The sequence below is a fragment of the Aythya fuligula genome, chromosome 9 (assembly GCF_009819795.1).
Source record: "Aythya fuligula isolate bAytFul2 chromosome 9, bAytFul2.pri, whole genome shotgun sequence".
Lineage (NCBI taxonomy): Eukaryota > Metazoa > Chordata > Aves > Anseriformes > Anatidae > Aythya > Aythya fuligula.
The window spans coordinates 23,831,480-23,851,893 of record NC_045567.1 but is presented as its reverse complement, the minus strand read 5'-3'; positions in this window follow the sequence as shown (position 1 = coordinate 23,851,893).

Below are 20,414 nucleotides of genomic sequence, written 5' to 3'. Positions count from 1 at the left end.
TCTGGGAAGGGCTTTGAATGCTTTAGGAGCTGTGGTGTTGAGGTGTGTATTCCTTTGGTCTATCTACTTTCAAATGTGTTTTACCCTACCCTTTTAAGATATGTAGTTATGCAGTTCACTATATCTTAAAGGTCATGCTGAAAATTCTAATTACTTGAGTAAAATATAATGTATTTTAATGTACAGTTCAACTTGTTATTGAAATGTAAGGCAAGTCATTAGTGAGAGTGTAAAGCAAATGTTAACTGAGTCAGAAGTCGCGTTGCTTGTACTTCTTTCTTCCATCTGCATGCAGCAGAAGAGTGATGCTAAGCTAAAGCACATAATCTTTGATAGACCTACCTGTCTGCTCAACCCTTGTGAATTTATTCTGGTGGCAAAGTTTCTGGAGCAGCCTCTCCCTCGTTTGTATCAGACATTCATTTGTGTAAGTGTTGGCATTTCCATGGCTGGTGGGCTCAGATGGTTCCAGTGGCAGGCCTGTAGTGGTCACTGCGGCTCTATGTGCTGGTGACCGCTGTCTGGAACATGGTCACTGTCTTGGGGGTCAAAAAGCCTTTAGGGACATGTCCTGTTTATCTTAACTGCTGTGCTGGGGTCACTGCCAGAGAAAGCATGTTTATAGCTTGAATATTTTATTTTAGCGTTGCCCTCCTGAAGGCATCTCTGATTTCTTCAGGTTCATGGGCTCCACAAGACTACTTCTAGTTCCTCTGCTTCAGGCAGAGTTCCCTAACTCAATGCCAATCTTCCCTGACAGTGTTATTCTTCTACATTTACATTGCCCTTTGGATTTAATGTCTGATCAGCACCTTCTGGTTTTGGCACTTTCTTGACACCCTGAGGAAGTTTGAGGAATGATGTGTTTTGGACTATTTCCCCTTGTTTCCTTCCTAAAATCCTTCTATTAAAATAAATAAGTTATTTATAGCAGAGCTCTTGAGCCAGGTCAGCCTCTAGTGCTTAGAAATGCAAAGCTGCTGTGAGTCCATATCGTCAGTGGTTCTCTTACACGAAGTGAGGAAGGTGAGCAGTGAAGAGCTGCTGCATCTGCATGGACCACCACCGCCATGTAGCCCTCCCCTGGAGATAAGCCCTGGGACATTTATAACACCTCTTTTGGCCTCTTTTTGGCTGTGGATTTCCTGCTGGATTTTCTGCTTCTTGGGAGAGAAGAGCTGTAAGTTATCTTTGTGTGATTGTCTTGTGTTTCAGACCTTTTTTTCTTAGGGAAATCTATACATGAAGTAAAAGTACATGTCTAGGCAAAAGCAGTGTATTGATGTTCCAGATCACATTCTTGCAATTTTCAAATGAAGGGAATAAACCCAAAGCTTGGATGCATGCTCTAGGATCAAAGCTTTCCATCCAGTGTGTTTTTTTTTTTTTCCCCAACTCACTTTCTAGATCTACTATTTACCAGTCCTTTCCCTGCCTCCCCTAGGTTTTCTTCCCATTTTTTTCTCTTAAAAAAAAAAAAAAAAAAAAAAAAAAAAAAAAAAAAAAGAGCACGGGGGAAACTTGCTCTTACTGAGCCCAGGAGATGGCAGAACACAGTAAATACATCTTGGTAATAGTAGTTCCTTCTTTTTCTGTATAAAAAAAATGGAAAAAAAGATGTGTGGGTCTCTTCTTCTTAACTTGCATCTCTTTGTTCTTTCTAACCTTGTGTATCTCTATCACTTAAAGAACTTGAAACTATTTGCATTTAGTGCAAAAATTCTCAGGCTCGGACTTCTGACAAATACTTGCTGTTGACCTGGTGATGGAAGAAAGTCTCCATGGGGGAGACTGGTGGCAAGCAGGGATGCTCGGGGTCCTCGGAGCACCAGGGAGCAGATCTCCAAGGGAGATTCTGCTGGGCTGCCTCCAGCATAGATTTGGCTTGAATTTAAAGTGGCTGCTTGGTTCAGAAACCCAGCACCGTGTTGGCCAGCATCCCATGCTTGAACTGCCTGCAGAACAGTATTGTTCAGATGCTGTTCCCCAGCAGTGACCAGATGCACCTACTGAATAATCACATTTGGATTTTATTGCTTCATATTTTTAACTTAAGCCCTAAAACGCTGAGACAGCTAAATGTGTTCTGAGCCACTTCATGAATCCCAATCATTCAAATACATGACCTGTGTTCACTTGGTAAGGATACACTCTTCAATGTTTTTGAAAAAAAAAAAAAAAAGATGATTTCAACAGTATTTTAGGCTAGGATTTACAAGATTTTGTCACTAAAATATGCATTTTTATGCTGTTTCCCCAACATGACTTTCATTTTATTGCTAAAGTGGTATAAATTCTGCTGTGAACACTCCCAATCTGCTAGGAAATGCTTTTTTAGGAAGAAACAAATGTAGCCGCAGTCTTACACTGATGCTTTAGTGGCCCAAGATGAGCTGTGTTTAATACCTGACTATTACGAACAAAAAAGCAAGGAAGGAAATGTTGTTTCGAGTGATTGTGGCTTTCATGTGACGTCGTAGAAGATAATGTCAAATAGTGACTAACAGGACTACCACCTATCAGGATTATTTGAAATAACAAACCAGGGTGACAATAACAAATAGTCCTTTTATGCTATCTCTGTAGGTAGATGAAGCATTGCCAGTCACTATTACTGCAGTGGTGTTTACAGACGGCCATGGAGCTGCTGCTTTAGCTGAGGACTTGTCTTAGAGCTGCTTATCAAAAGATTTGGGAAGGGATGCTGAGCTCAGGAGTGAAGCACAAAGAGGTGGGGTGTTTGTCTCTGGTGCTGCTGTAGTGTCTGGGAAGGGCTGTTTGTGCCTGGACTCATCAGTACAAATGAGCTCATCTTCTGAGCAAACAGAAGCATTTTTCCTTGCTGTGGTGCTGGAGACCTTAAAGGGAAGAGTGTGGAGGAAAATGTTGGAAGGTTCCCGTGCTCTGTACTGACTGCATGCCTAGTCTTGCATTTTGAAGAGGGATGTAGATCCCTGTGTTCTGCTCATCCCCACAATTATTCAGGTCTTCAACTTCTTGTAGTACATGTTGAAAAAATAGCTGGTGGCATGTCTAAGTGCACCAGTGGCTCTTTTTTTTCCCTTTCCCAGCTCATCAGGCTGGGGATGGCAATAAGAACTGTGAGCAACAAGCACCACTTGCAGCACCTCAGGTTTCAGAGATCTCAGTTGTGCTGAGGGTTTCAATAATTGTTTGTGGTGGCCTTGGACTCTACAGTCAATTTGTTATTGAACTTCTAAACTAAATATGTGTCAAATATCCCCCAAAGCCTCTTGCTCATTCCACTCTTTCTCTTCAATGTTGCATAATGGAAGGAGAAAACTGCTGGTATCAGTTCTCAGAAAACCTGGGGCACTTGTAAAAACTGATGATTTTTTTTTTTCTTCAGCTAATTTTAAAGTACTTTGTTCTGAATGAATTAGTTTTGGCTGTAGTTTAATATTTTTCTGCAGACAAAAATGGAAAGCAGGGAACTGCCCAAAAGGTATTGTCCCTGGCTGTCCCGCTGATACCCAACGAGTCACCCCAATGCAAGGATGCTGCTCAAAGGAACTTCAATGACAGCTTGATTCATCTCAGCTCTGGGCTGTGTGGGAGGCTCTGTTTCTCTGCATGAGATGCATGGACCAGGGAATGATGATATAATTCCTTCATGAATACTTCTATCAGACTTAAATATCTTTCTTCTTTCCACCTAAGGTGGAAATTTGCCGTTTTTGCAGCTATCTTTATGGTTGTGGATACTAAACAATTTGGTGCTCAATGACAAATATTTCTTTATTTCCAAGTGATTTCCTTAAAGGTGGATTTTTTTTTTTTTTTTTCTTTCTATATATGTCATGTCTCAGAAGTGAAATCATACCAAATACAGAGCTTTGGATAGCATTTTAATGTGAGTAGGTCTGAGGCTTATGTAGAAATCACTAAAGACTTGTAAGGTTTAACAGGGATCAGGCAAGAAAACTCTTACTAATTTATCATTTCAAAATATACAGGAAATCAATCTAATATGACAGCTAAGTTCAGAAAAAATGCTTATTCATCTTTAATCATAAGATTCCTTTTGATGAAATTAAAAAAAAAAAAAGAATTTTATACTGCTAAGGCCCTGTAAATTAGTTTCTCTGCAATTTTCGTGTGAAGATGCAATGGATAGATGATAAACTCCATGTTGTTATGCCACAGTAATTGCACAGTTCTGAAGTCTTGGTTGTGTGACTGCAAATAATATCTTTGCCTGTACTTTCTTGACATACTGAGTTTGAAGAGCTCCTGTCTCCAAGCAGTCCATTGCCATGCTGAGATCTGTTTTGTCAATGACTACGGGATGCTTCACTCTGTATGCATATCTGTTGGGAAAGTGCTAATTTTCCTGGCAAGTGAAGGGCTGAACATCTGCCAGTCTTCACTTCCCAGGCAGCAAACAATGTGAGGGAACCACTTTCCGTGCTGTTGAGGTGTCAGTACTGTCACATTGCATATTAATACTGAACGGGGAACATATTCACGATGAAGTGCTGAATGGTCAGTTTGCTGAACTAGGTAGCCTGATTTTATCAGTCAATTAAACCTTAAATTAATAGTAGTTTAAAACAAACCCAAAGAAACAATTAAATTATAGAGGTGCAAATGCATGAAATGCAGAACTTTCTGCCTCCGTCAAAAACCAACAACCACCAACCCAAATCTATAAAACACCACCAACAAAACCCAAGGAACAAGACCCCAGCCACCCACCTCCAGTATTTTCTTTAAAACTTCCTTTCCTTGGTTAAAATCTTCCTTTCACCTGGTTAATACATATTCATGATGAGACTGTAGAACATCTGTTATATTTGGGAAATAAAGGAAGATGAGGTTGTTTAGGGAGGAGGACTGTGAGGGAAACCCTGTCCAGAGAATACCACCCAGCTGTGTAATCAGGTTTCATTATTACATGCATAATGTAGCATTAGGTGTGGAGGAAGACTATAAAAGCAAATTAAATGGTAGCAGGTTCTTTTATAGCTTGGTTAATGTTACATGTAACCACTGTTACAAACCTCATTGAAAGAGAAGAATCTTTTAATATACAGACTTTACCTTTTCTTTAGTTTTTAACCTACTGACACTTTCATGATGTTGTGCTGTAGAGGAAGTGGGCTCCTCTCCTTGCATAGTGGAGGTTGGGAGTGAAAAATACACCTGCATCTGGAGAGAATGGGTGAGTGGTTCCCACTGCTGGCACTGGATTTTTGGTCTTGCTTCATTTTTATTATGTTCTTTCCTGCTAATAAATAATAAGCGTCAATGGAAGTAGGAGAACTAGCTCAGCATTGAGTGCTTTGCAAATCCCCATCCTGACCTGAGTGACTTAAGCATGCTATTAAATTTCTACATATATAGAGAGAATTCTATACTTGGGTCCATGAGAATACGTACTGCATAGCAGTGACTGAAGCTGGACTCAGGTTGTCCTTGGAGCACAAGTCACTTTTCTGGTGGCAATATTGGACGTTGGCAATATGAAGGACATATGTTCTTGTTACAATTACTAATCAGTTGTAGCTACTACATATTCCCCCCTCTGTGTGTGTGGAATTGTGACCACTTCAGTTTTGGGAATTTGTAGAATATGTGTGCTTTGAAGTGAAGAGTTTGCAAGGAAAAATTAGCTGCACCTGTGAGGCTCAGGAAAGGAAAGTATTTGCAGTTTATTTAATAAGGTGGTTAATACAAAGCCTTCCTTTCACAAAATGGCAATGAGAGTTTCTCATTTTAGTGGGGGGAGGAAATGTAATTACTAAATCCCTTTTAAGTACTTAAAGGGGACTTGTCTGTCAAGCCTCCAAGCCAGAGGTACACCAAGCAGTTAAGAACAGGCAAATTAAAAAACAAACAAAAACAGCAAAACAGTCAAACTATCTGTCTTTTGGAAACCCTCACAATACCTAATGTATGTCAGTTACATGCCAGCAAAAGCCTTTCCAGAGGCACAGTTCTTGTACAAGTCTGGTGAAGGGCCCAGGTAAGATGCTTCTGTGCATCCCTGCAACTGATGATGTGTGAAGGCTTCACACTTCTCTGCTGCACAGGTTGAAATGCAGAATATGCATCTTTGATAAGATAGAAGGATGTAAACAGATCTGGATGAAGCTATACGTCTTCTAGGATGCTTTTTTTCAAAGTTCCTATTAGCATAGAGTTGTCAATAAGAGTGCTGCTAGATGGTAAAAGTGATGCTACAGCAGATTTACCAGTGCTTCTCCAACATTTGTTTAAAGTTGCTTAAATAAAATCTACTTATCTTTTGCCCGTGGCCTTCCCTTCCTTTCATGTGCCTCTCGCATTGCTGCCTGCCTCAAACTTTGTGATGAATTGTGCTGATGGGCTTGTAGATGTAGAAGTCTCTGAATGCTTAAAAATACTTTTTTTTTTTTTTTTTTTTTATAATTTCCTCCTTGACCTGGGGAATGTAAGGAGTCAAAACCTTTTTGCTTTAACTCAGTTTACTTCATTAAGAGCCTAGCAGTGGCATAGATGAGATACATGAAGTCTAACTAGTAACTACACAAAGCTAACCAGCACAGCTCAAGTATTTTTTTTAAATAAATTTAATAAGAAATATTAATCCTTGGTTATAAAACACTTAACATTAAGATACTACCTTCTATACATAAAACGTTGCAGGAGCAGCTGATAGAACAGGGAAGGTTAGGCAAGCCATTTATATTGAGTACTTATATCTTATATGGCTCATCATTATCTCACAGTATCTGTGCATTAAACAAATACATCTGACCTTGAGCTAAGCCCTCTGGTTCAGGATGTTTCTGGTGAGGTGCATTAGGTATGCACACTGCGAGTAAAGAGGCCTCAGGGACAGTCCAGCATACTCTTATGGAGTTTCACTTCGTCAAGTAAATGGCATTGTCAACGCTTTTTTGGAAGGTATTTCAGGGTCTAAGCTATGATTTCTGCGCTACTGAAGCTGAAAAGGATGTTGATGTTAACCAGAATGAAACCCCGTGTTGTGCTGCTGCTGCGCAGGGCTGGTCAGAGATGAGGGCCCCTCAATGGGTGGCAACACGACATCGTTTCCAGCAAGGAAATGCAACTTCTACTGAACCTGCAATGCCAATACTTACTGGGAAGATAAAAGGGTTCCCTCCCCCTTCTGATTTTAACCAAATAAATAATTTTGATGGGGAAATAAGATACTGTAGAGTTCTTTTTTTTTTTTTTTTTTTTTTATTTTATTTCATTTCTGTTCATATGTGACCTGTATTTATGGAACCTGGGGAGGAATTCACATAGAGTAAGCTGTTCAATCTGTTTGCTTGATCAGTTTTTCCTCATAAGATCTTAAGAAAATTGATTTGCAAAATAGGGGAGGCAAATGAAGTTGTCAGACAGAAAGGGGAACCCTTCCCACATCCAAAATGTGTTTTTTAATAAGTTTTTAGAGTTTTTAATATTACTGCTATTATATTAAAAAATCACAGTGAAATATGAAGAAAATAGATATTCTAGTGATCTCTCATATTGTGAAGCAGTTGCTTTGGGTATTTATACAAGCTTGGGAGTTTGATCCTTAGTTTAGTATTAAAGAAATAAAATTGCTGAGCCCTGCCCCCGTGGATTGTCTTGTTCTCAAATAATTAAGATTGACAGTGTTTCTGGTAACTCTGAAGCATAAAGCTTGGGCTGTGTGCCTTGGCATTTGGGTTTGTGCTCTGCAAAGTAGATATCTACCTGGGGATGCTCACAGGAAGATGGGAAACATCCCTGGGCTGTTTTTCATGAAGGCATGTTGACTAATTTTGTTACCTTGAGGAAAATGTTTTGCATTAATTACCAAGTTTGTGCTTAGGCAGCTTATTTAGGAGTGTACTAATGAAATGAGCATGGCTGCAAAAATCCAGAAGTGTAAGAACCTTGCTGAGCAGTGTGTAATAGGTTTTAATTTAAAGACTTGTTTTGAAGCTGTGAAGACTTACCACATCCAAGAGTTTGTAAGATGCTAACAGCTACCTGACAGTCTCTGGGTGCTTCACAGATGAAGTACGTTATGCTTTAGTCTTGAAATCTTGCATATTAAGCTCCTTTATTGAAAGAGAATGCCACAACCCTCAAATGAATGTTATGGTCTCCAGACACGAAGAAAATCTGAATATGTCCTAGCCCTCAAACCTGAGGTGTGTTTTTCCTGGTATTGTTGCCACAGCATTAGGCCGAGGTGACTGCAGGACCTCCTTGCACTACAATCGACCACTCTGTGGTTCTGCTTTCGGAGCTGCATTCCCCTTCAGAACAGAGCCCAACTTCTAGACGAGGGGTTATAAAATTATTGCTTATCTACAAAAATGACCTTCCTGAGAGTATTTCGTGCATCCTAAAGCTCAAAGGAGCATCTCATGCAGTTGTCTCTGATCCAGGCTGCAGCATGCAGCACACTCTGCAACCTTGCAAAACCCTTTCTGCAGCAACCCCGACGTGGCTGGAGCACCCCGTCCTCACCACCGTGGTATCTGAATCTTCATGAGATGCTTAGCGTGGGCGTCGGTTAATGTGCTAAGGGATGATCTGAAGCCACAGACGATTCATTGCCTCAATCTTTTGCTTCGAAGATGGTAATTGCTGCTGCTCTGAAACGTCTCCTTGTGGCAGGCAGCCAGGAGCGATAACACAGCACTGCACCTAGCGCGGTCCCGAATGTCAACACGGGGAAATGCCAACATTAAACATGAGTAGGCTCTAGCGCCAAACTAGGCTCACATTTTAAATTCTGAAGTGTTTAAAAGGCCCAAGGTGGTACTTTTATGAAACTTGTTTAATGAATTTAAAATATTTATTAGAAAGGCCCACTGAGATGTTACAATTAAAAAGGAAAGTCTGATTTATATGGATGATCTTTTGATTAGACATATGCTGAACTCTCTGAAAATTGGCTGGTGAGCAGGGCATTGCTAACAAGCTTTTCATGTCAAAAGCTTTTGATCCATTAGAGTATGAAGCTCAGAAAGCTGGGTATGTGAGGCACGTGACTTGCAGTTGGTGTTTTCCTTGGGCTCACTGCTGGGAGAGAGAGAAGGATGAGTTATAACAGGTGATACTATTGAACTTTAATTTGGATAGCAGTTGAGGTATTGGAAAAATCTGCTAAAATAATAGAAATACTACCCTTGGAAGTAAGGAGGAACAAGGAAAGGGGGTTGTTACTTCCATGAGTTTCTGAAGATTAATGCTGGGATGTAGGGAAGAGCTTTCTGTAGCATGCTCTGTAGATGTTAATTCACTTCAACATTATTACTTATAACAATCGGTGTGCATTATTGTTGCATATATGCTCTACCATTGCGGAGTAACTTACATTGCAAACCTAAATTCTATGGCTGCATGGAGGCTCTTTATAAAGTGCAGGCCTCTTTGGACGTATGGCATCTCAGACCCTGTTCTTACCTCTTTAATTCAGTAATAATTATTTCTGACTTCTCATGGTACTTAGGATACTTGTATTTGAGGGTCTGTTCCAAGCAGTATATATGGCATATAAGAAATTAGAATTAAATAGGAAACTTTTGAAATTGAAGTAGAGTTTAACATTTGATCTCTGTTGTTCTTCTAAATTTCCACAACAAGCTATAGAAACTCCACGGAGGAAAAACAAAAAAAAATAAAATAAAATGAGAGTGAATTTCCTTTGGAAAAGTTACTCTTGAAGATTCTCTTCCAGAAGGTTTTCTGTGTGGAGGGTTATTCTGATAAGATGAATATCCTTGTGTTATGGTCTTGTGTAGCTTTTAAGTTGCTATTAATGCAATTAACTTTTGAAGTTGAAAAAGAAAAACTTATTAAAATATATAGTTCTTCTACAGAGGAAGTTGTGTGTCTATATTCCTATGATCATCCTCTGCATGTACATGGTGTTCACTTTTAGGATGTGATATAACTGAAATGCATTTCGCTAGGCCTTATTTTAGTTGCTTGATTTCCCTTCAAAGTCAAGTGACAGGCTGTGATGAAGCCTGAATTTAAAAAGACGAAAACAAAGAAAACAGCCTCTCTTTCCCTGGTTGCTCATTCTATCTCTGTGTCATTACAGATACTTTTAAAATCCTATTTCACCCCTGCTGAGTGGAGCAAATTTAAACAATCCCACTTTGTAGAAAGCCTGGAAAAAAAAAAAAAGTCCAGTACGTCTATAACAAATACTCCATTTATTAATATGTATGACAGCAACATAACACTGTAACATGAGCAATATAAAAACAGCCATTCTTTCTCACTGTTCCCCATTCAATCTCTTCTGTTAGCCTGTCGCTTACTCTCAACTCTTGCGGAGGGCAAAGGTTTTCTCCCTGGTGGTGTGGCTTATCTGGCTCCCCTGATGCCTTGTTGTCCCTTCTCCCCTGCTCTGTGGGGTGCTGGGCTCCCAGGGTGGTTCCCCAGCCCCTCTGTGTCACCCAGCTCTGTTAAACTTAGAACAAAATTTTTAAATTTGGATGGAAAAATGAAAGAAAATGTGGGCAAATACCCCAAATCCCCACTCTGCTGAGCTGCAGCCTTGCATACATCCATCAGCTGCTGCCAACAGCTTTTAGCCGCCTGGTGGTAAATCAAATGAAACCTCTTTAACTCACTTTGACAGTAGAAAGTGCCCTGCTGTAGAGGATAAACGGAAAATACGGTGTTTGCAAAGAGGGGGGTGGCAGCTGAGGAACACCTGGCTTTTTGCGATCAGGGTGTGCTCATGCAGAGAGTGATGGGCAGTGCAGCCTAGGGGGGACCTGGGCCTTCCCCTGCCATCTGACAGGCTGGGAGGGTTCCCTATTTAACCCATACAAATACAGAGCTCTGGGTTATAAATGCGGGATTTTCTGGGCTTAGCCACCATGTTGCAGCAAGAACTCGTGAGCTGGTGTTGGTGAGCAGAAGCAAAAAGTGAAGGCCAATGGGTTCACTATGGGTTAGCCTGCATACCCTTCTGCAGCAGGGGACTACCCATGGGTGAAGTGTGGGGGGGTTATGGACCTCCTTGGGCTCATCTATGTGAAGGAACTGAAATTCAGGACACAATCCTCCTTCTGTGAGAGGTGGCAGAGGATCAGGCTCCCTAGGCCAGACTTGGGCCTTGCACCAGGGCCTGCAGCTGTTCCCTTCTGCTGGAACATTAATGCTGCCTGTGTGGAAAATGGCCCTGATTTAGAAGTTGTTTGTTAAATCTTGTTTAGTCACTTTTTAGTAGTCATTTTTGTTAAGTTCTCTAGAATGTGTCTTCTGTTATTCAGTGAAAAAAAAAAAAACAACAGAACAAAATAACAACAACAAAACCCCAACATTTTTTTAAACAAAATATCCCGAGTTTGAAGGGAAATGGAAGAATTATCAAGCCCAACTCCTAATTTTAATGTGCTGGTCTTCAGGCTCCTGATTAAACACAAACTATCCTGCCCCCCAAATGAGGCTATAGTCATGCAATCCAAAGGCCGTGAGAAGGGAATAATGCCACTGTGACTGATGGGTGGAAGATGTCCCTGGCTGTCTGTTCAATATCTGCTTTAGCTGTATAAATCTGGTTGTAGCATCTGAGAGAAAAGTCATTATTTATTGTTGGCCTGGATTTATGTGTGGTATTTTCATGTGAATCTGGCTTAAATACATGTGCTATTTTTAAGAAGTCCCAAGAGTATATGGGATGTGGGAGAAAATGGGGAGGATGATCAAATTAAAACTGAAATTGTAAAATAAAGTGGATAAATGTTAGAATTAGCTGACATGCATAGAAAAAGTCCCTGTAATTCATCATGACATGATCCATATGGATGCCTTACCCAGTACTCCTGAGAAGCAGTTAGAAACTCCCTAAAGTCTTGTTCACTTTGCTACACGATTTTGTTTTTTCTTTTTAAATTTAGTCACTTATATTTACTGAATTTCTGTTTTTTTTGTTTTTTTTTTTCTTATACGTGGCAAAGGAGGTTCCTTGAAGCATACAGGAGAAGTTTGGTTAGAAGAGGCCGGTGAGAAGTACACCGTAGCCTCAGCATGTGGCTGATGGGTGTCTCTTCCATCACAGACAAATGCACGTTAAAATATGTTCTGAGAAGCTGATTGCAAGTTCTGTGGAGTGGAGATGCTCTGGTTACACTGTTGACATAAAAGTTCTGGGATATCAAATTAAAGCTATTTAAATGATTTTCTAACGGGTGTCTGGCTGAATAGATATTAACTCCATTTTGCTTTTGGGAAACCAGGGCATAGAGATGAGAGAAGAGGAGTGAAAGCTAGTTTTCTGGAAAAGTTGGATACTGAAACTTCACAACATTTGAAGAAAAACAGAACTTTAAGATTGGGTTTTGAAGTCTTGTTTGTGCCTGCTTCATTTAAGTGATAGCTAACTTCTACTCTTTGGTTTCCCTCTGCCTTGGCCTTGGTCTCTGTTCCCAAGCCTTGCTGGCACCTCATTTTGCAGCCACTAGATCCTGTGGCATGCTGTGCTCTGCCTGCCTTTCTCAGGGACAGCTGGCTGCTCTTCAGGGGGCCTTCCAAGATGAAACATGCTGGAAAAAATAAATAAGTATTATTATTATTATTGTGCAGCTATCATGGTTATGAATGTTTAATTTACAGACTACTGGCTGTGGCCAAGCTCCATGCAAGGAACAAGAAAAGAAAAGGAGTAATTACATGCTGAAATGCCTGAAAGCCTTCTCCAAAGCTTTCTGTACTATACTTGTCAAAGCTGTGCTTTTCTTCTTAAGGTCTGTTTATCGTTAGTTTATCAAGCAATTGAGCAGGATGCTAACCGGATCAACCGCCATTAGGACCAGACAAACATGGAACGTGTTTTCTTCAGGTTTTTCATCCTGTCCCCTGGTGTGACTTACAGATCTCTTTTGGGTTTCTCACCCGGTGTGGAGGAGCTGGCTTGCTCCACAACAGACCTCAGCATGCCCCATAAATATTTCAACACATGCTTTTGTTGAATCAGGACATGGAATTGTCTCCAGTATTTTAAAGTTGTATCTCTCGATGTGCCTGAAGTTCTGCCTTTTTTTAGGCTTTTTTTTTTTTTTTTTTTTTTTTTTTTTTTTTTTTTTTTTTTTTTTAACCTTCCTGAAGTGAAGGAAGGTGGTTTGTGTATGTTGGATGGGGGGTTGTTCAGAAGGGCCGCAACTTAGGCACCATGGAGCGTTGCACTAAAATTGGTGTGATGGCCTGAGGGACCTGTGGATCCATGGAAGGGGATGAGAGCTTTTTCATGTGGGCAGGGAGAGAGAAGGTGGTGAGGCATCTCCCCCTTGCGTGGTCTCCTTCGCCCACCTCCCCTCTCCCACCCCACACCTCCTTCAGATGCCTGCTGCTGATGGGTGGAACAGCTTCACAGCACAGCAGCCTTCAGCTAGTCCTGCCCTCATCCTCTAATATATATTTTTAAAGATAACCCTGAAATATACCTAGTGAATGCAGCTGTGGATTTTGGTGGGCAATGTTGTATCTAGCGTCTACCCTATGATTCATTCCCGGCATAAGATCTCATTAACTTCCAGCAGAATGACAGGCTGGATACTGTACTCCCACTTCTGAAATTTTTTTTTTCTGTTTTTGGTAGGTAATATCTCACAATTTTCTGCTTGTTTAAATAGGTAAGGTTTGAATATTGTTTCATGGAGGAAAAATGTCTGTTAGACGCTTCAAAAATGACTTGTCTTTTGTTGCTTTCTGTGTTTACAAACTTCTTTGAGTAATAGTCCTGATCCTGCAGGGGGTTTCCTGAGGAACCTGGATTTCTGAGAGCTCAATCAGAAATGCATTTGGTCAAGTCTTTGGCCCCAAGCATTCATGAGACTTGGCAGAGCGAGTTATGAGAAATTACTGGATATTTTGAAAATGTCTTCATGTCCTATCCCAAGCATTGTTCTGCAATATCTTAAAAATCAGACTCTTTACAATATGGACAACTAAGACTATACGTGGGCTTTGGTTGTGTTTGTGCTGCCTCGCTCCATCCCCCAAATTGTGTGGTCAATAGCTCAATCTCGTATCAAAACAATTTAAGTAGAAAATGAAGACTGATATTCTCTCTGAACTTCTGGTGAGCTGCGGTGTGAGGCTGGCAGCAATCTATTTCTCAAACAGCGAAAATGTTGCAGAACAAAGCTTTATTTGATGCGAAATCCAGAAGGATAATATTGTGGATCATTTTAATAATTTTAATTTTGTAATGCTAATGAGGTTTCTATTCCTTGGTTTTATTTGGTGGGAGAGTTGTAAATTAAGGAAGGCAGATATTAGAATTACAAGGGCAACCATGCTTCATAATCACGACCCAGCAGAGGTTTTTATTTCAGCAACGAGCAGGAAATATTCAGGATGGTTGCAGTAATCTTATTGCTTTAGTAGGCAGGTCCAAATTAACCAATTATAGGCCTACGATGAAGCAAAACTCACAATGGGAGCGCATCAGCTGCACAGCTTTTGCTGCGCCCCAAACTGTGATTCCTAGAGCCTAAAGCAGGATTCCTGAAGGCACTGCTGCTCCTTACTTCCATCTGAAAGCACCTGGATTTGGGCATGTGTTATAGACTTTTTTGTCCCGTATTTGTCTTATAAGATTTTCTTTAATGTATTCAATTAGAAGAAAACTTTATGCAAGTCCACATGCTCCTAGTGCAACAAAGATTTCTGGGGGAAGAAATATGGCTCTTTAAATCAGAACTCACATCTGTTGATGTAGCTGCTTTGTCAGTGCTATGGGGTTTTGTTTTTTCTTTCTGCTCAGCTTGGAGCAAGTGCAGATGGGAAGAAGTGTGGTTATTTCTGACAATGATTGTGTGAATGCTTCGCACATGACCTGACTGAATAGCGAGGAGAGGCTGAATGATGGAGACATAGAAGGATCGAAGGGCAGCCTTATGGCAGGTTCTGTTCTCCCTGACTTCAGGAGTCATTTGCAATATGTGATTATGTTTTATCTCACATCATTTTGAAAGCAGTCTGGGCTTTTTTTTTTTTTTTTCTCCTTCAGTTGTGTTCTTGGAGTGCCTGATACTTTTTTCTTCATTTATTTTTTCTGGAAGTGGTTCAAAAGACATTTGGAGAAGTTAATGAGACAATTTGTAATTTTTTTTATTTTTATTTTATTTTTTTCTTTTGGGGGTGATCCAAAGCCATTTGAAGGTAATAGAACAGTCTCATTGACTCTGAAGAGCTGTGGGTTAGGCCCTCGATGAGAATTGTTGTTAGTCTACTGACAATTAGGTGATATCTCCATATGTGAAATTACAAAATACAAGTACAAACATTATAGCTCAAAATGTTTTAGTATTGCTTTGCAGTTGTGTTTTCCAACATGCTGCAATTGTACTGCCTGCCTGGCCCTAGATGCAGTGGGGCAGAATAGGATGCTGGTACAGGAATGACTTGGAAATTGTCAGAGATTTATGTTGAGAAGTATTGGTAGCAAAATTAAAAAAAAAAATATGGGGGGTTGTGGAGAGAGAGGAGAAAGGAAAAAAATCCAAAATTCTTATTGTGATGTGGATTTTCAGCAATAGTGAGGACAAGGCTGCTCTTCAGTCCTTATAGGTGATGTGGAAGCTGTATCAGTGGGTGCATATGTCGTTGTGCCTGCCTTGAGACTGGAGGTAGGCTGGCTGACCTCTTACAGCCCCTTCCAGCAGAGCTTTATTTACTTGTTTGTTGGAGCACTGATGCTCCTGAAAACTCTTAACAGCACACTGCAAGAATACACTAATGTGTAATTAAAGATTAAAAAAAAGGGGGGGGGGGGGGGTAAATATAAATGTGAGGGAAGAAACTGAGATAGAGAATGGAGAGGAGAATTGAAGTTGCTCTCACTGGTTTGTAACTGACAAGGCAGTTGGTGCATAGGGGTCCTATGTGTAGGCTTAGAATTCCTCCCTGTTGCTGGCTTGTTATTTTGGGGTGAATCCATAGTAGTTTGGTTACAAGTATTTGAATTTCTCAATGAGATTTCAATGTGAAGAGGAGGCAAATGTGGCCCGAGACACCCACTCCTGTATGTGTAACAGGTGATTTTTGTACAGCACAAAATAGCTTGGGGACACCTGTCATTAAAACACAATTTTCCCAGATTCCCAGTGTAAAATCTATTTTTTTCCCCACTATTTTCTAGGACACATAATGATGAGAGAGCTCAGCCCAGCAGGGCACCACGAGAGGCAGCACAGAGCAAAGAGGCTGCTGTGTGTCCGAAGGGAGTGCTGCCCCCAGCAGTTAGCCTCCCCCAGCCCAGGCAGTGTTGTCCCCTGTACCCCAGACTCTGTGGGGTGTTCAGCAAGCCTTTGGCTGTGCAGTTTGTGCCGCCTGCCCTGGGAGATGGCCCAAGGCTCTCAGTTAGATGAGGAAAACATCCTGTGTCTGTCCCAGCTCCACCACCCCTCTGCAGGGTCCCATCCCTCCCTGCAGGACCGCGGTGCTCTGCAGCAGCCTCCTCTCTCAGCACCAGTGTGCTGAGACTGAGGTTTCCTCCTCGTTTGCTTGCTCTTCCCTGTGAAGTTCTGCTAAGAAAGAAGTGCTGTGTGCTCGGAGTTCTTCAGCAGAACTGTGCATAGCAGCCTCAACCTCCCATTGTAAGCCTTCATTTTCTCAGAAGCACCCGGCAATGACTCTCCTGATATAATTTTCTTTTATTCTAAAAGTAACATACAGCTGCTGACTAATACTTGGCCATGATTCAGCTTGCTTTGGTGGGAAGCATTAATGCTTTATAGCATCTCAAGGGTATGGTTAATAGCTTTATCAGATAATTACAGTGCTGGAAACAACATGTAATGTGTGTTCTGTCGTGGGGATTTGAGATGCACCCTATCCCACAGGACTCTTAGTATTAATATCTTTTCTTCTCTCATCCCTTTCAAACAGCAAAGGATGAGCAGGAACAGATGGTTACGCGTCGTCCTGGCTGTGCTAGCCCAAAGCCCAGACCTGCTTGTTCTCCCTGGTACCACCAGAAAAGCTCTGTTCTAAAGCCTCCCGTAGCTGGCTTTTCTACAGTGCATGTGCCTGGGAGAAGTCAAGCAGGCAACTTCTGAGGGCATGTCACAGAAGTGACTCCCCTGTGCTCCAAGATCCAGGAATGCACGGCTGCGGATGTCACCTTCGTACTCAGCCAAGGCTTTGGTGAATCCTGCATGCTTGGTGCTGGATTAGGGTGGTGGCATAAAAGGTTCCAGCTTGTCTGCACACCCCTACATCTGCTGCGAGGACTGTGTAACTTGGGCACGGAGTATGATGCTTGTGAGCTGCCCTGGGGACTGCTTTGTTGCTGCCTGGCAGAGGGAAGGCTGAGTCACAGTTTCTAAAAATGATTGCAACGTATTAGGAACAAGTGGGGTAATAAGCATTAGGGAAGAAACAAAGCCTACGGAAGGGACGTGGTCTCCTCTAGCCTTTTTAGGCTGCAACCATAACTCACTGTAAGGCTAACAAGTCTTTATTGGAGTGCTCTAATGAAATCCAACCTTAAGTGCTCAGCTAAAGTGTAACCTGCTGCTGCAGAGGTCCCCTGAGGGCTGGAGAATTTCCCTCACAGGAAGGAGCAAGAAGTGGACCAGAAACCCTTTGCCATCCTCTAAAGCTGTCACTTGTGCCATTTTACTGCTTGGTACAACTGAACCGCCAGGAGACTTTGTGCCCTAAAACCAAGCCTGGAAGGCAGGTGCTCAAATGCTGCACTTTGCCCTGTTCCTTGTTTTGAATGGATTAAATGCCCCAGAATAGAAAATGATACTAACAGTATATTTCTGGGCTTACAAATATAAACTATCAAGCTTGCAGAGCCAGAAGATTGATTAAAACTTGTAAGAGGTAGATATAAAATTCTCCTCCATCATCAAAAGAAATGACATCGAGCCATGACCTCCCTGTGTCCAGACTTGCTGTGAGCCAGAAGCAGAATTTAAATGTTTCCAAGGCCTGTTTCCTCCTACTCGGAAAGAGGTCCGAAGCATTAGCTACTACTTCTCAAAGTCCCCCAGTTCTCCTATGTGCTCATCAGGAAAGAGGGATGGTGTGTGTCATGCTCTTGTGTGAGGCACGTGTAGGTGAGAGGTTTTCATTCCCCGAGGAACACATCCATTCGGATTAGTGTCAGGCCACAAAAAGGGACAGAGTTTTAGGCTGCAGGTGGCTGGGTGTTTTTTTGTTGTCATTTCTTTGCTTGCTTTATATTAACCCGACTCTCTTTCCTTGTTGGTAAATTTTGAAAACTCATTGATTTTCTTACTGAACTTGTTATAACGTTTCTCTGTTAAAAGCTGCTTTTCCTTTCATTCTGAAGAACCCCATACAGAACTCAGTAATAAGACATACATATCATGGGCTTGAATGTCAGCCTGGAGTATCATTGCTTTTCTTCTGCACCTGCCAGCTCCCTGATTGATCACTGCAATGGTCTCATGGTGAGACCTGAAAAAATGGGAAAGCATCTCCCGACCCACGAGCTGCAGATAATCTTAAAGAATTGAGGTTTTCATCCCTGCTTTCCATTTGAGGCCGACATGCAGTTGGGCTATGTGTTCACGAGGGTTGTGTAGCCTCATCTGGGAGGATGTTTTGTGAAATTCAGTGTTTTATAACATCAAGGAGATGAATCAAGTTCAGAAAGGCAGTGACTAGCATGATCTTTCACTTACAAACTGTTGGAAAACTGAGGGGGATAATGGTTGAACTTTTAGTCTTTGCTTCTGAAAGCCTTGAATTATTTTCCTTGCTGAAGGACAAATTTGAAGTTGCACATCATCAAACATCGAATATATTCGCTGCTTATGTAAAAGAGTAACTTTATTCTGGTGAGATACAGGAGATTAAAACAAGCAGGCTGCATTCCTAAATTCAATTGTTTTCCTGGGAGATGCCACGCAGCTCGGCAATAGATTGACACTGTGTCAAATCCGTTTCTTTAAAATTACACTCAGACAAGTTGCCCTCTAAATGTGTCCCTGAAAACTGCGCGGGCTGACGCGGTGCCTAATGAAATTAGCGAATTAAGCTTCTGAGAAAGTATTATCTGAACGCAAGAAGCTCTTTCAGACCATCATTTGTTTGAACATTAAATTAAACAATCTACCTTCCAAAGAGCTCAGAAGAGCACTTGAAAGGACCAGCAGTATGTCTTCTGCTCCCTCTGGAGGAAAACACATTTACTTTGCCTGTTTGTTCCCCGCTCAATAATTGAACTCTTTGCAAACGGTGTATCAACAATAAATTGACAAATCGGGGAGGACACTGTTTACTAAAGTAAAATTAGACCTGTGTCATAGGTCTTGAAATACATTGAGACACTCGATGAAAACGCAACGGCTGATGCCTGGAGCCAGCGGCTGCATGACAGTGCTAACTGCGCCCCGAGCGCCGGGCAGGAGGTCTGATGATGGCTCTGGGCAAATGCAGTCAATAGCCAATATATTCTCCTGCAGCCAGGCACAGCCCTTGTTTTACTATCAGTCCTTATTGGTCTGGACACTGCAGAAACAGATGCTGCGTGTGTGGGTATCAGATAAGGATTAAAGGCCACAATTTAAAAAAAAAAAATATATATATAAATAAATCAAATCCAATGTTGGGCTGGCTGAATGGAGGACTGCTAAAAGCTGAATCTCCTGACCACCTGTCAGCACAAGCCCAGCATTACAATTTAATATGTGAACTGTGATTAGAAAACATAATAAAATGCTAGTACTCCTTAAAAATTCTCTTTCTTTCTGCCCTGTCTCCTGGCATGAAAGGGATCATATGAAAACTTTGCTTTAAAGAGGCTTGGCATGGCAAAGCCTGGGAACGGGGCTGTTTAAAGCTGAAGATATGGAAAGAGGCTCTCTTCTCTTTGTGATTAAAACATGAGCATTGCTGGTTGCTTGATTAAACTTTCCAAATCAGAGTACATATAAAACAGCGTGTGTTTAAGTATGTGCCACTGTGCACGTTGAAAAAACAAAGCTATAGATGAGGAATTGTTGGTGTGGAATAGGTAAGTCAAGTGCTCTATGGCTGAGGGGTCCTAATCTGGGGCATTGGTGTTTGTGTGTGAAGGATTTCTAAAGATAATAATAAGGAAGTCAAAGTATCTCAGAACAACCATGTTTTGACACACTTCTACAGCCTGGGGAGTCTTTATTTAGTTATAAACCCAACCCCTGTCCCCTCCTTATTATCTTTGAAAAGCTTAACAAGATTCAGGGTTTTCAGGGCTGGAAAACATGGAAAGAATGTAATATAACTTCACTTTTGTACACGAGATCTGTCCTGTCTGAGCAGCTTGTTAGGGATGCAATTTATATTATTTGTACCAAAGCATATGGTTGTTGGCTAGTACAGAAATAGTTGGGTGCTCTTAAGAACGTATATCTAAAAGACTTTTGTAATGAGCATTTTTTTCTGGAAGTGCTGCCAATTAGCTTTAATAC